At 39.0% G+C, this 14963-nt stretch overlaps 1 long non-coding RNA gene across 1 annotated transcript in view; it reads right to left on the bottom strand.

Annotated features, from left to right (window-relative positions):
- Positions 1–950: 950 nt before the first annotated feature.
- LOC148407612 (uncharacterized) overlaps positions 951–14963 on the bottom strand; it is a 61073-nt gene continuing 47060 nt past the window's right edge. The window contains exon 4 of the long non-coding RNA XR_015868675.1: positions 951–2192. This is a non-coding gene — a long non-coding RNA (uncharacterized LOC148407612). The remainder of the gene's footprint in view (positions 2193–14963) is intronic.

Raw genomic sequence — 14963 nt, 5'->3', positions numbered from 1 at the left:
CCTCTGCCCGTTTCTTCATTCACTTTTCATACGCCTTCAAGCTTTCTCTGCTTTCTCTTTCCCCTCTCTTCCACTCCCATCATTACATTGCTTACTTTTGTCCCAAATTTCCGCACGACACACGCTCAGCTCCCCTTGCTGGCCTTTGGCAGTCACCCTCTGCATCGTTGTTTGAGCCTGTGTTTCAAAACAGAATGTGTGTTGACGTCTTGTTGATGTGTTGGCACACTTCCTGGAACCTTGCTTTGGACCCAGTGAGGGAGGGAGACCCTGGCTCATATGTGGACTAAGTGTTTGATATGCCATAAACTCCAGCCAGTGTCATTTTAAAAAAGTGGAGGAAGTCATTCCAGAAGCAACCATCGTAAAAATAAACAACATTACTTGAAGGAAAATTATGTTGAATCAAACAGCGTAAGAAAAAAAAAAGCAAAGTAACCATAAAAGTTCTCACTGTATTTTAAAAGGTTGGAAGTGGCTCCCACAGGTACATCCCATTGAGAATTATCACCTGTCTGGGACGTTCCCCTTAGTTTTACTGACTTTTAAGGAAGTCTGAGCTCATTGTTTTTGAGTCAAGCTGTGACTCTACAGTCTTAATGTGTGTTAAATTTTTTCGAGGTCACAGCAGGCAGCTGTTTACGGATAACGTTGCTGTTTCTTACCTGCTCAGCATTGACACTGCAGACGAATGAAAAAAAAATACAGTAAACTTAACTAATGGGGAGTCATATAATGGAATGAAACATTGAGCATTCACACAGATTAATTCATAATATTTCCCGCTAATTGTACGTGTGGGAAATGATCCTGCTGCTATCACAGTTAAGGAAGCCATTCCAGCTTCTAAATTGCTCCTGAGTAGAAATAACAATCAAAGAAATCAGGACAAACACGACCCAAGAGAATAGAATCATTTTTATTCCATGAGCGTCTCAATTCCCAGCTTCTTAAATTGGCTCGTTTCTCGACCTACAACAGCCGTTATTCAGGTTTGGATCTTACACAAGAGTTATTTGAAAAGCACTTAAGACCATTTTGAGTCACAACTTTATCCATCAACATCATTCTCTTTTTGCATTCAGGTCATGTTTCAGACCGATATCTCTGCATGCAAACAAGAGGCCAAAGTCAGTGGGTGGGCTAAAAGAGCAGACAGACCGATGCACCAATGGTCTGTTGTCAATAATTATTGATTGGCTGTGCAACTCCACTGTATGAGGATTGACACTGCGCTGTATATGCATGGTAAAAATTGGGAGGAAAAACAACTGCTCCAGTAGCAGGACCTCCTTGGAAAGTACTGATTAATGCAAGCTCCTACAGGCAAAGGAAGGAGGGATGGATGGATGCTAAAGAGGAAAGCCTGGCAGCTAGCTTCTAATGCTACAGGGAGAGTGGCAAGAGAGGGAGGGAGGAGAAGGATAGAGGATAACCGGGGGCAGGCGTGCAGAAGCAAAATACAAACATACTGCACACACGTGGTGAGGATTTTGACTCTTTAATCTTGCCCTGTGTTGCTTTGATAAGGAGCAAAATCCTCCCCTTACAATGAAGATAGAGCTGTTCTCCTTTTGTCTTCAAAGTTATGGGCATATTTATGCATGAACTGTTTATTTGTGTCAGGCTTACAAATTAATTTCCCAGAGAAAAAACAGTGTGTCTAAGTTCCATCTGACTTTGCAGAGTTTTCAGACCGAGCAGGCCTGTGCTCATGTTAATGGTTCAAATTTAATTTGTATATAAATGAAAATCTCTGCTTCAGCAATGAGCTAAGATAAAATCTCTGCATCTGCCAATTAAGAAATTTTGCAACTGTGCATGCCAGTTAGGTCACCAGATGGATCACTTCCACACTTTTGTGACTTCCAGTATTCCATCAAATGCAAACCTTATGGATGCATTTAATTTGGTTAGGTATTAATTAGTGTTTTGTGTCATTATTTTTCTTACAGGACTTACTTTAAACCCACAATTTAATGTCTCACCTCGACATATGTCACAAAACACACAGGCACTCATGTTCAGCTTTATGTTTACACAAACCGTGTAAAGCTGTCAGAGGTCCAGAACAGCATTTTTGAAGCTCCTTCCAGGCTTTCAAGTCTGTGACCTTTTGGTCTGGCTCGTCATATGCCGATGTAGAACCGGACTGTCAAGTTGCCATTGCCTTCTGCCACATTCCACCATGACTGCACACAGAATGCCATTTCTTACAATCACTTCTGCACTTATACATTAATGTTTTTTTTAAATTTTTCTGAATAATTTTTGTAACGCAAAATAAATTACTGTACTGTGAATATATATATATATATATATATATATATATATATATATATATATATATATATATATATATATATATATATAAACAGAAAGAAAAATCTGATTTGTTTTCAAATATTTTCAAGTAGTTGTAATATCAATAAACATTGTACCAAACAATGTTTATTCAAAATTTAAAAATAGGTCTTGGGCCACCATTTTTTTAAACAATCATTTTCATAGCAATCTTTTTGACAATCTAGTTAGTAGGATTACACAATAAATATCAATTTCCTTAGTAGAATTTGGATGTATGGGTGAAAGAAACACTTTTGTTTGATTGATTAGTTTGAATATTTAATTGAACGTATATTGCAAACACATTTCAAAATTCAGGGACATAAGAAAAAAAAGAAAAAAACATAAGTCATCAAATTCTCAGTACATAATGCAGTTCAGTCAGGTTTAGGTTCAGTGGTTAAGTGAGGTGAGTACAAAGAAGTACAAAACTTATCTGGTCTTTGTATTCTGTTTACTCATATGTTGTCACTAGATCGTATTTCATATTACAAAACAAGTCACACTCTTCTTACATGTCAGCATAAAATTAGATAAATTCACATTCGCATGGAGTATTTCATAAATATATATATATATATATATATATATATATATATATATATATATATATATATATATATATATATATATAGATAGATAGATATTCTTGATTATCTCCAGCTTCATTTCCATATTAATGATCTTCTTCTCTCTTTAACATCACTAGCAATCACGAAGTAAGCTGTCAAAAGGACCATAAATAGTTATTTTAAGAACTGAGACAGTATTCAGTCCATAGCATGCCGCCGTCTGACAGTGATGCCGACCAATAACAGACCAGTATCTTAGGGTGTTGTGATGCGGACCAATAGCTGACAAACATCTGAGTGACGTATTGCAGAGCAAGCGGTTTGACGGGACCAGAACATAAGCGCTATTACCTAAAAATGCCTGAAGATGAAGACAAAACAACACAAATCCAGCCAACCCCTTGGGTCATGACAGTTGTTATTGTTGTAAAGTGGGCAAAACATTGTAAAGAGGGGACGAAAAAACTTCGCAGATCACGTCGTAAGGTGATGTCGTACCCGGGGGTCTACCGTGTATGCGTGTATATATATATATATATATATATATATATATATATATATATATATATATATATATATATATATATATATATATATATACAGTGAACCCTCGCTACTTCGCGGTTCCATTATCGTTGATTCGCCACATTGCAGATATTTTTCCATTACGCAGATTCACAACTTCAATATGTAATGAAAAGTAAATCTTTGAACTCTTGCAAAAGCTCCCAAGCGTGCTGCTCCTGCGAAGACTTCTACTGAACCTAAACCTAAACCCATCAAAAATTGATGACAATTGCAAAGAAGGTATTACTTCTCACGTTAGGCAGCCGTGGCCCACCATTTGGGAGTGAACAAATCCACCATTTGCTACATTAAGGACGAGGCGAACATGAGAAGATGTCTGCTATCACCTTTGGCAATTCAGTGAAGCCAGTTGTTACGGCTTGTAATAAAACGATCATCCGTATGGAAGCTGCTTCATCAATCTGGATTGCCGACTGCCGACGGAAGAAGCCCTTTCTTTTGAAGTCTCGCGCAGCTGCAGTCATATTAGTAGTGGCCTGGACGTTGAATTAAAGTTTAATCTGTACATGATCAAAGATGATTACAAAGCAGAGGTTATATTTGAAATATCATTTTATTGTTAAAAGAAATCTAGGGAAGAGGTCTCCAACGGTCTGGTGAGCGTCGTCTTTGCGCCTCGAACGTCTCTGCCTCCTGCCTGTGTTGACAACAACAGCGCTGGGGTGCACTTCATGAGCTATACAGTACGTGACTGTGGAGTTTTAATATACTCCCGCCTCAACACCCGCCCTACAGGCACATTCGTGTCGGTCATGAAGCGCATCCACAGCAAAAGGCACACAAGCACACACGCACACACGTACTGACATGCAACCATGCACGCACACGCACACACACACACATGCAAGCACACGCACTTACATATTGTGGGGGCAGAGAGAGTAGTAGGAGCAAACGCTTGCCAGACTATAGGAAATGTCTTACCAAGATTTACTTGTATATGGCGTTGGTATTTATGGTAATGGTATTTCAAGTGTAAACTCTCCATTGTAATAATCTTTAATCATGTACAGATTAGACTTTAATTCAACGTCCAGGCCACTGCTAATATGAATGCAGCTGGAAAGGAAAAGGGGAACAGCTCTGTTGTAAATTCTTCATTGCCACAGGGTTGATGTGTCTGAGGGTGGATTGCAGCCGTGCGTGTGTAAGCAGGGGAAGATCCTTTGTGTGCTCTGGTTGGAGCGGGCATGTTACGGGACAGCTAAGCTGGGTCCTAACGATGTTGAGCTGGGTGCCTTGTTTACATTGTATTGGTGGGCGGTGACGGCGCGAGCATCAACGGTTTGGTTTGTTTTGGAATTGCCACGTGTAGTTGTGAAGTTGTAAGCAAAATAAAAGCCACATTGTTGACCCATAAGAGTCCGACCGCTCTTTGAGATGAGGTGCTTTGTGAATGAGGTGCTCCAGCACAGCCTTCGCAGTCTCTCTCTCTCTCTCTCTCTCTCTCTCTCTCTCTCTCTCTCTCTCTCTCTCTCTCTCTCTCTCTCTCTCTCTCTGTCTTTCTCGCTCCTCAACAAGTTCACTACTGTACAGTGTTTCCTCATACGTTGTCACTTGATAGTATTTCATATTACAAAACAAGTCACACTCTTATTAGATGTCAGCATAAAAATATAGAAATTCACATTCACATGGAGATTTAAGTAAATAAGTGTACTGCAGTAATATTTGTCTTCAATAATATGTATAGCATGAAGACTTCACATTTAAAAAAAATATATATATTTTTTTTTAAATGTGAACAGTGGGGGCGCTACTTCATGGATTTTCAGCTACCGCGGCCAGTGCCGGAACGTATCTACTGCGATAAAGGAGGATTCACTGTATATCGCGACAGTATTCGCTAAGAAAAGGTAGCTTTTTGAAAAAACAAAGTACAAATGTAAACGTAAATATTGGCATCTCGAGTATTGTTGTTAATGTCCAAAATGACTACAGTACTCATGTTGCAAACAAACTGCACAAAACAAACTTCTACATCATACTGTAGTATACAAACAACTGCAAAAGCCAAATTAACAAGTTGGGATCCAATTATATTTTGAGAAGTGTACTTTTGCCTGGCTCCAAAGTTCAACAAAGTTCGTCATGGTAGAGTCTATTGACAGTTGTGAGGGTATAAGAAACATGTGCCTTTGTTGTGGGATCCTGCTGATAAATCTTGATTTCCGGACATTAGCCATGTTTTTGACCAGCTTTGTGGCTCCCATCTTAATTTTTTTTTTTTTTTTTTTGCATCCTAAAATGCAACCTCAGTTTGTGTTACTCAATAAATCAACCACAGTAAAACAAAACAGGGATTATTTTTTCCAAAACCAAACTGTGTTGTGCTTGAACCTATGCTTTATTTACTCCAATCTTTTTTAGATATGAAAAGACTACTTTATTTTCCAATGTAAAAATCTAAGCAATGTATGGGTATGCAAATACAGTACAATACTTATTGTCATTTTATAGGTGTCCAATGAAAATGGGGATTTGGGGATAAAACTGGGGATGATAAAAACTAATAAATGTAAAAGTTGTTATACAGTGTATTTGATTTCTCTTTGGCCTTCATTGTATTTCCTCTTCTATTTGTATACAGTTACTCATCATATTAATTTATGGCTCACCTGCACTTCATGTGTGTGTGTGTGTGTATGTGTAGCTTGATTTTCTGACCTAGCTGTGTGGAAAATTTTCATAGTGGCACTGTGGATGAAAGAATGCTGTTCCAGCTGACTCACCTGATGATTGTGCTCTTAACTTGTGGTCAACACAGTGAACTGACATACACACATCCTTCCATAAGCAATCACAAGTAATGGGGTGCCAACAAAATATTTTTGAGCCCCAAAAATTGTGCTATAAAAAGGTCAAAGAAAGTCTAATGTTCAAACAGCATTTATAAGATGTGAGCAAAAACCAACAATAAATATTAACAATTGTCGCAGTAAAATTTATTTTAAAATTAAACTTACATGTGGCATCCGTCATCATCTTCTTAATATCACAACCACTGGTATAACAGTCCATGTTGGCAGAAAAGTCTGCTTTTTACTTTGAGTGTTCATATGTCTGGATTCAATGTCTCTTTTGTTTCTCTTTTTGAGCTTCTGAAGCGTTTTCTTTTTCTACCATATTAATTAGCCATGCACGCATTGTTTATGTGGAGTGGATCCAGTGTCAATGAATTACTATACTAAGTAGTATATGGCATGTGCACACTGAAGTGAATTTGTTTTTATTGGCGGTGACCTTTTTACTGGAGCACTGCGAATTGGTACTGTAGCATATGCCCCAGAGAGATATATCTGGTGACGCGGCTGGTTGTAAAGGAACCTATACAGTGCTTCAAAAAAAAACATGGGACATCTAGTAATGTATGAAACGAACAGCATTGGTAAGCTAACCCTAACCCTAACCCTAACCCAACATATTTATCGATGTGGTTGGATGGATATTTTCAACAGAATACAGTTAGTTAAATAGCAGTTAAAATCAAAACCAATACTTCAAGAGCATCTATTTTTTTTATCTCCCTTTGTTGGATGGACTAGTTTAGTGAACATAAAAACACATTGCACATAATAATTGCACATAATTCCTTCAATTTTCATTTCTGTTTTATAGTTGTTCCATAAATTGAAACCTCAAACAGATAGACATATTTGCTTGCTGGTGGCAAGCAAAAAAAATAAATAAATAAAAAACACCAGATAATCCAAATGATAAGGCGCAGGGCTCAAATCATGAGGAAAAAGTCGTGGCTTATAGTCCAAAAAATACGGTAATCACAGAGATAAGACAAAGATACGACTGTAGACTGCATTTTGTTGAGACAAAACGATGATGGCACAATGACAACCTTTTGTAGTAGTTATGGTTTATTTGTTGTGTGAATGCCCTATCTGATTCTCCATGTAACTTCTTTTACTTACTGCAAATGTAAAATAGTATTGTGTTTCTCTCAACAAAGTAGAATGTCAACCAGTACTCAAAGACAGAGCAATCAGATTATACAGCTTCATTTTTACCCGTCAGTGGCAAATGTTTAATAATGAGTAATAAAGCATTGTTAACTGTATAATTCTTAAAGAGACTTTTCCCAAATTACTTGGGAAAAATTCCCAAATGTCAACAAAAGCGAAAAAATGGGATAAGAACATGACTTCATTTAATGGATCACGTTAAAGCTTTCCTGTTTGCATATGTTTGCTGTTATGTCAGCTGGCCAGAAGCAGAAGTCAACCCATATGTTTGTGATCAGGAGCAACACACAGAGCAAGCGTGAGATCTTGGGGTGAAAAAAAAAAAGTGGAACCAAAACTGATATGCGTACTGGGCAAGAAAGGATACGAAGGGCATAACAGATCCCATCTTTATGAGCAGGACTTAGGCAATAAGCTTCTGTGTCTTTTGGGGGATCAGGTTTGTCTTATGAAGAAAAAAGACAAAGACAGGATTGCTGTGGTGTCACACAATTGTGACACTATAGTAAGAATAATTCCAACAACAGCTGTTAATGATTCCAGGTAAAATTTTGTAAACCATTCATGGTAAAGTGAGAACATCTCACTCAAAGTAATCTCAGTTAGGTTTTTCAGTGTATACCTTGTAAAATATACCACTCATTCCTGGACGGTGTTTAATGCTGTTTTACCATTTGAAATTATTACACTCTTGTTCTCTCTGCATGGAGATGAAATGATTAATAGGTGTACATGACCTTTTTTTTTTTTTTTTTTTTTTTTACTGGCTGTCATGTCCAAATCAACAGAAGGTTCAATTAAATGTAAACCAACCAGATGCATAAAAAAGTCATTTATGAACTGCTAGGAGAGGGGTGTCCAAACCTGCTCCTTCAGGGCCCATATCCTGAATGTTTGTTAGTTTCCTTTACCCCAACACACCTGACTCAAATGATCAGGCTTCTGCTAAGATAGATGATTAGCTGATCATTTGAATTAGGTGTGTCAGGTAAAGAAAGCTCGAAAGCATGCTGAATACTGGCCCTTGAGGTCCGAGGTTTGACAGCCCTGAGCTAGGAGATCAAAGATTGGGGCACTATTGAAAAAAAATGTTCTCACCATCATCACAATTGAATATTAAGGGTAACATAATGAACCAAGAATATATAGGCTTTTGGCCTCAGATTGACGAGTCCATCAGTATAGTCAGCTCGCAGGCTATTAAGGACAATTAGCATAATAAAATAATAATCATTTTAAAAAAAGGATGGATGGATTTGGCCAGGTACACAAGTTTGGATTTGTTTTTTTCCAGTCTTATGGAATTTTTGTTTCATTACAGACCCTGCAAAATAAACAAATTAGGCAAGGAAGCAGGACAAGAAATAGTTCCTTGCTGTATTTTTAATTTTCAAATTCAGTCAATTCTATGTGTTTTAGACTTTTATTAGTGTCAAAACAAAAATTATCACAACTGTGTAGAGCATCTATAATTTCTTACAGTACTCCCATACTTATACAAAAGCCACATTGAATGCATTTGGATAACAACCATGTCAAGAATGTACCCCCCCAAATCACTCCGTGGTTGCTCTATTACTTTGGGACACCAAGAGGTAAGTCCCTGAAACTCAAAGTGAGGTTATATCTCACACATGTGTCTGCCAACACTAGGCTATGTTAAATTAAAGTTATATAGCCACTATAAAAGAATTTACCATTAGCCAAGAAACGTTATGAGAACAAAAAATAAGCAGCAACTTTGAAGTCTGAACCGTATCATGATGACAAACAGTAAATTGCGTTGAAATTATAGCCACTTTTTTTTCTCCTAACACACCTGGGTTTGATGTTAAACTTTATTGTCCTAGTATATGTATTAATTGGTTACTTTTAAAACGATTATACAGGCTAACATTGGAGTTTTATAAACTAAGAAGCACATTGGCAGCATATGTTTGTGTCTTAAAGTATGGGAACATGACATGGTGCCACACATTGCTTAATGGAAACAGCCTGAAATACTTTGAGTTCAGTCACCTGGGCTGAAGGGAAGATGCTGTAAAACCAAATTGTTGCGTCTGACTGAGACTAAGCTTTTACAACTTACTCAGTCTTCCATGGATTGAAAAAAAAAAAAAAATCATTTGAGGAGTGATCTTTTACATTAAGTTCATTCCATAATGTACCCAGTAAAAGCACACATAATTACGCTGGCCCCGAAGAGAAAAACAAATGGACAAACTGTAACACATTTCACAAAACATTTTAACAAAAGACAAAGCAAAGTTAATTTGTTTTGTCTTTTGTTAAAACGTTTCACAAAACAAAAGACCAAAAGACGAAACATGTTTAAATTTTGGAAAACAAACCCTTTCCGGTTTGTCTTTCGAATGTTGTTTCTTTTATTTTGTAAAAAGGTTCATTAGTTTAGTTTTTTGTTCATATACTTTGTGAAATTTTAAATGTTTCACAGGCCACCATACATAACATGGACATTGTAAGGATAGAAGACTTTTATTTTAGAAAATTAAAAAAGACAAAACTTGATAAAAATAAATAAATAAATAAATAAATAAATAACACCAGCACAAATTTTCTACAGAGCTGTGACTGTAATCGCTTGAAAGCATTGTTGTTGAGTCGGAGCCACGAAAAAAAAAAGTACTTGCACCAGACTGCACATTGGCCACCAATGATCCCACAAACATGCACTCATTCATCAAGTCAATGCATTCCCCTCCCATTCACAGAGCTCTCCTCCAACATAGCAGAGCTCAGCAGCAAACCAGAAATGCCCGTTGGAGACTTGATGATGGTTCAGCAAGCAAACACACTTCCCTTAAGGCCCCTGGGATAAAACACAGCAGCTTTCTCAGACGAACTGAGAAAGAGTTTTCATCTTTTTAATGGAATATGTCTCATTCTGTGTTTATTTTTATGTATATTAAAAATAAAAGATGTCTCTCTAAAAAGGAAATATATTTGCCCGTTATCCCCAGTGATTTATTTTGTGGTAAAATAATGGTGTCCCTGGTCGAGATCACCAGCGCCCCATCCCCACTATACACACTGCTTTCCCCTCCTGAGATGCCGGAATTTCCTCAAAGCCATCCAGAAGTTGTTTTTCATAGCCTCACTAACTCCTCCCACACCTGGGTTTTTGCCTCGACGACCGCCGAAGCCGCTCGGCCAGTCGGGAACTGTCAGCTGCCTCTGGAGTCCCACAGGCCAAAAATGCCTGATAGAACTCCTTGAGTTTGGGGATTGCCACGACGACAGGCACTGACCACCTTATGGCCGCAACTCTGCTCAGCAGAAGTTGAAAGCTCCGCCCCTCTCTTCACCTGAGTGTCCAGTCACAAAGTCGGTCATTGAACTGCAGCCTAGGGTGTCCTGGTGCCAAGTGCACATATGGAAACCCCTATATTTGAACATGGTGTTTGTTATTGACAATCTGTGATGAGCACAGAAGTCCAATAACAAAACACCACTCAGGTTCAGCTCGGGGAGCCATTCCTCCCAATCACATCCCTCCAGGTCTCACTGTCATTGCCCACATGAGCACTGAAGTCCCCCAGCAGAATGAGGGAGTCCTCAGAGGGAGCGCTCTCCAGCACACCCTCCAAGGACTCCAAAAAGGGTGGGTACTCTGAACTGTTGTTTGGTGCATAAGCACAAACAACGGTTAGGACCCGTCCCCCACCCAAAGGCGGAGGGAGGCTACCCTCTCATCCAATGGGGTAAACTCCAATGTACAGGTGCTGAGCTCGGGGGATATAAGTATGCCCACCCCTGCTCTCAGCCTCTCACCCTGGGAAACTCCAGAGTGGAAAAGTGTCCAACCCCTCTCGAGAGGACTGGTGTGGAGGAGAGTCCGACTATATCTAGTTGGAACTTCTCAGCCTCACACGCCAGCTCAGGCTCCTTCCCTGCCAGAGAGGATATATTCCATGTCCCAAGAGCTAGCTTCTGTAGCCGGGGATTGGAGCGCCAAGGCTCCCGCCTCTGGCTTCCGCCCTGCTCACACTGCACCCGACACCTATGGCCGCTCCCACAGGTGATGAGACCATGGGAAGGGGGACCCGTGTAACCTCTTTGAGCTGAGCCCCAACTCCAGGCCTGGCTCCAGAGGGGGGCCCCGGTGACCCGCGTCAGGGCGAGGGAAACGTAAATCCATTTATTTTATTTGTCATTAAGAGTTGATGGACCGTGCTTAGTGTGGTCCCTCACCTAGAACCTGTATGCCATGGGTGACCCTGCCAGGAGCATAAAGCCCCAGACAACTTAGCTCCTAGGATCATTGGGACTCGCAAACCCCAAACCCCTCCACCATGATAAGGTGACGGCCCACAGTAATATATATATATATATATATATATATATATATATATATATATATATATATATAACTTAAAAGGATTTTACTTAATTTTACTCCCCCTTTAACCCCCCCCTACACACACACACACTTCGCTGAGTTTTCTTTTAAATTAACAACTTCTGTAGGGATCAATTATCTTTTCCTTGTTGAAAGCTTAATTAAATGACACTGCATTTAACTAAATTATGGAAGACTAAATGAACCAAAATTATCTTTGGGCAGAAGGATAGTAAAATGTATTTTTGTAACAAATCAAGAATAATTAAGTTTAAACTGGAAAATGCTTGGCACCATGGCCTATATATTGATAAGATCAAGAGCTAAGCACAAGGCTGGCATAAATGTAGGTGTATTCACCTGATTGGTCAGCAAAAAAAAAAAGGTGCATATGCTTCACCTTCTCTCAAAATGGCAACTCTCAAAGTCAATCGCCTTTCCACCCATTCCCCGGGCACTAGATAAGAAACTTATCCATCATCCAGAGGGGCCGCATTAAATTTTAACTCTGGTTACCGAGTGTGGCCATTCAAACTTTTATCTCTAACCTTCTTTATCTTCTTTTCATTAAGTTCTCAAGCACTAATAGCCCTGCAAGTCTCCGCTGGGGTAAGGATGATGTTCTGAATAATGAAAGCTCATTATTTCTCCACAGAATGCTTGTTAATTCAAATGATGATATTAAAACTATAGTAGCCCTCAGCAGTTGGGTGATTTCTAGCATACTTTATCATGTATCAATATATACTCTGTTTGTCAAAACTGCCCCAAGCCTGGGCTGACATTCTCATCCCAAGGAGTGGAGTGCTTCAGAGGGGTCTATAATACTCTAAGGTGACAACTGGTAGAGTTTGTGCCTTTAGGAAAGTGGGGTAAGGGGGTATTGAGACATTGATGGAAAGAAGGATGAAACTCACGGAGCTCCAATGTCTATTTGACATTTTTCCATCATTTACACATGAATTCACAACAGCATTTCCCCCCTTCTCCTCCTCTTCTTCTCATGCTCGAACACACTCACATCTGTCATCCTCATCTGTCTGGTCTGATATACGCACATATGAGCAGACATTTGTGCATATTCACTTAAATCCGCACACACACACACACACACACACACACACACACACACACACACACAGAATGTCCAAGTGTACGTGCCCATGCTTATGAACATCCCTGGCTATTAACCTTTAAATATACCACTCTAGTTTTTTATCTTCAGGGCATGCCTTCTGCTCAAGGATGTTAGTAAAAGGATTGTGAATTAACAATGAATTACCATTAATATTTGCTGTTTTATGCTGATCTGATAGACTCCATCCACACATTTATAGTGCAGGTGATGCAGATTGAGCCAAAGCATGAAATCACTGTGCTCTACTTAGGCACATTTGTGAACATTGAATAATATATTGTTTTATTATGTTAGGCTTTTTCAAACTTTTGTTCAGCTCTTGGGTGTATTTTAAAATCCTTTAAAAGTGAAAAATGTATCTGAGTGAAATTTTAAAGGGTTACGTTTGAAAAATATTTTTTTTGAGGGGGGCAACATTCTTGCACACATTAAAGGGGATGTCAAGTAAAAAAATACATTTGCCTTCCTGCCCGTCGCTAGATGGCTGCTCAGCTCGTCGCTGCTGGTCCTCTCGCCAAGAGTGGAAGCTGGCTTGCCAGCACTGGACTGGCCTACAGTACTTACTCCTTGCAGACACAACTTTTACAAGTCGGCTCGTTACACCTTATCCCTGTTTTCCAATTACATCCGGTGTACATGCAAATTACGCCACCAAAACAAAAGCAAGAACTCAAACAAGAGAAGGATTACATAACATCTGCCCTGTTAAATGAACTATTGCAGCAACAAGGAAATCTGTTCACAACACTACTAAATCAACAGCAAGAAAAAGAACTCTTTAAAGGTTTTGTCAAAATGATTCTGTACTCAAACTATTTGATAACTCAACCAAGAAACTGCAAGACATTAAAGACAGTCTACTATTCACACAAAAGCAAGTTGATGACATTAACTCAGGTCTCGCAAAACAAATACAAGACTCATGAAGCTTCCACGCGCAAGTGACAACTCAAAGGTGAGGGTGGATAAGGACAATGAAAAAAAGCATTTGGAAAAATCTTACTAGACTGCTTTTGTAATAAATTGGAATTTCAAGTGTAAACTCTGCTTGTTATCATGTTTGGTCTGCTACACGCTTCACTCTAGTCTGACATCAGGGAGCTGTTACTCCGGGGGCAACTAAAAAAAAAAAAAAAATACTGCTGGATGACGCTTGTCACCTCAGGTATCCCCTCATAAATGACGGGATAAGTACCCGAAGCCAAAGTAAAAAAGAAATATGCTTCTTGCAAGATGGAATCGGTGAATATACAAATAGAAGAACAAGTGGTGAAACTGGGTGAGATATTTTTTTTTCTTTTTCACAACTTGTAGCTTGTTTATTTCCGTGGTGACAAATGCAATATACTTTACACTGTCATGTCTATAACACGTATTGCTCAAGATTAAAAAAAGAATTAAAAAAACTTCATAGATTACATAGAAAACAATCATAGATGCATCGTTCTCCCATAATGGTGCTGCACAACGCTTGTCACCTCAGCTATCCCCTCATAAATGATGGGATAAGTAACCAGAAGCGCATTATCAGTCCACGCATATCTTTAAAAGTTGTTGGACATCGTCAGGTCGTGCTGACACATGATTTCTTGGAGTTCCGAGCTGCCTTGTGTCATCAAAGCACGAGCCACAATTGTGCCCACTTTGGCTGGCTCAGTCCAGGGCCGCAGATATGCCCCTGGACTCAGAGCCCCCCTCCTTAATAGCTCATGAATGAGAAAATGTGAGTTCTGTGATATAGGTGACTATAGGAGCGACATCAGATATGCACACAGCGACTCACTGTGTATATGTCTGAACTTGCTCACCGTGGTCTAAAGCATGGTTTAGACCAGACGCATTGGAAATTAGAGGGAACATTGGAAGCGATATTAGTACAGTTACTCTATAAGGTTTAATATTTAAAGATGTAAGTAAATATGTTTACTGCAGTAATTTTTGTCTCATATATAAAGTATCAATACTTTGCATATTTGAAAAAA

The sequence above is a fragment of the Hippichthys cyanospilos genome, chromosome 19 (genome assembly GCF_059441005.1).
Source record: "Hippichthys cyanospilos isolate Australia breed blue-spotted pipefish chromosome 19, RoL_Hcya_1.0, whole genome shotgun sequence".
Taxonomy (NCBI): Eukaryota; Metazoa; Chordata; class Actinopteri; order Syngnathiformes; family Syngnathidae; genus Hippichthys; species Hippichthys cyanospilos.
This window is presented reverse-complemented; position numbering and strand designations above follow the sequence as displayed.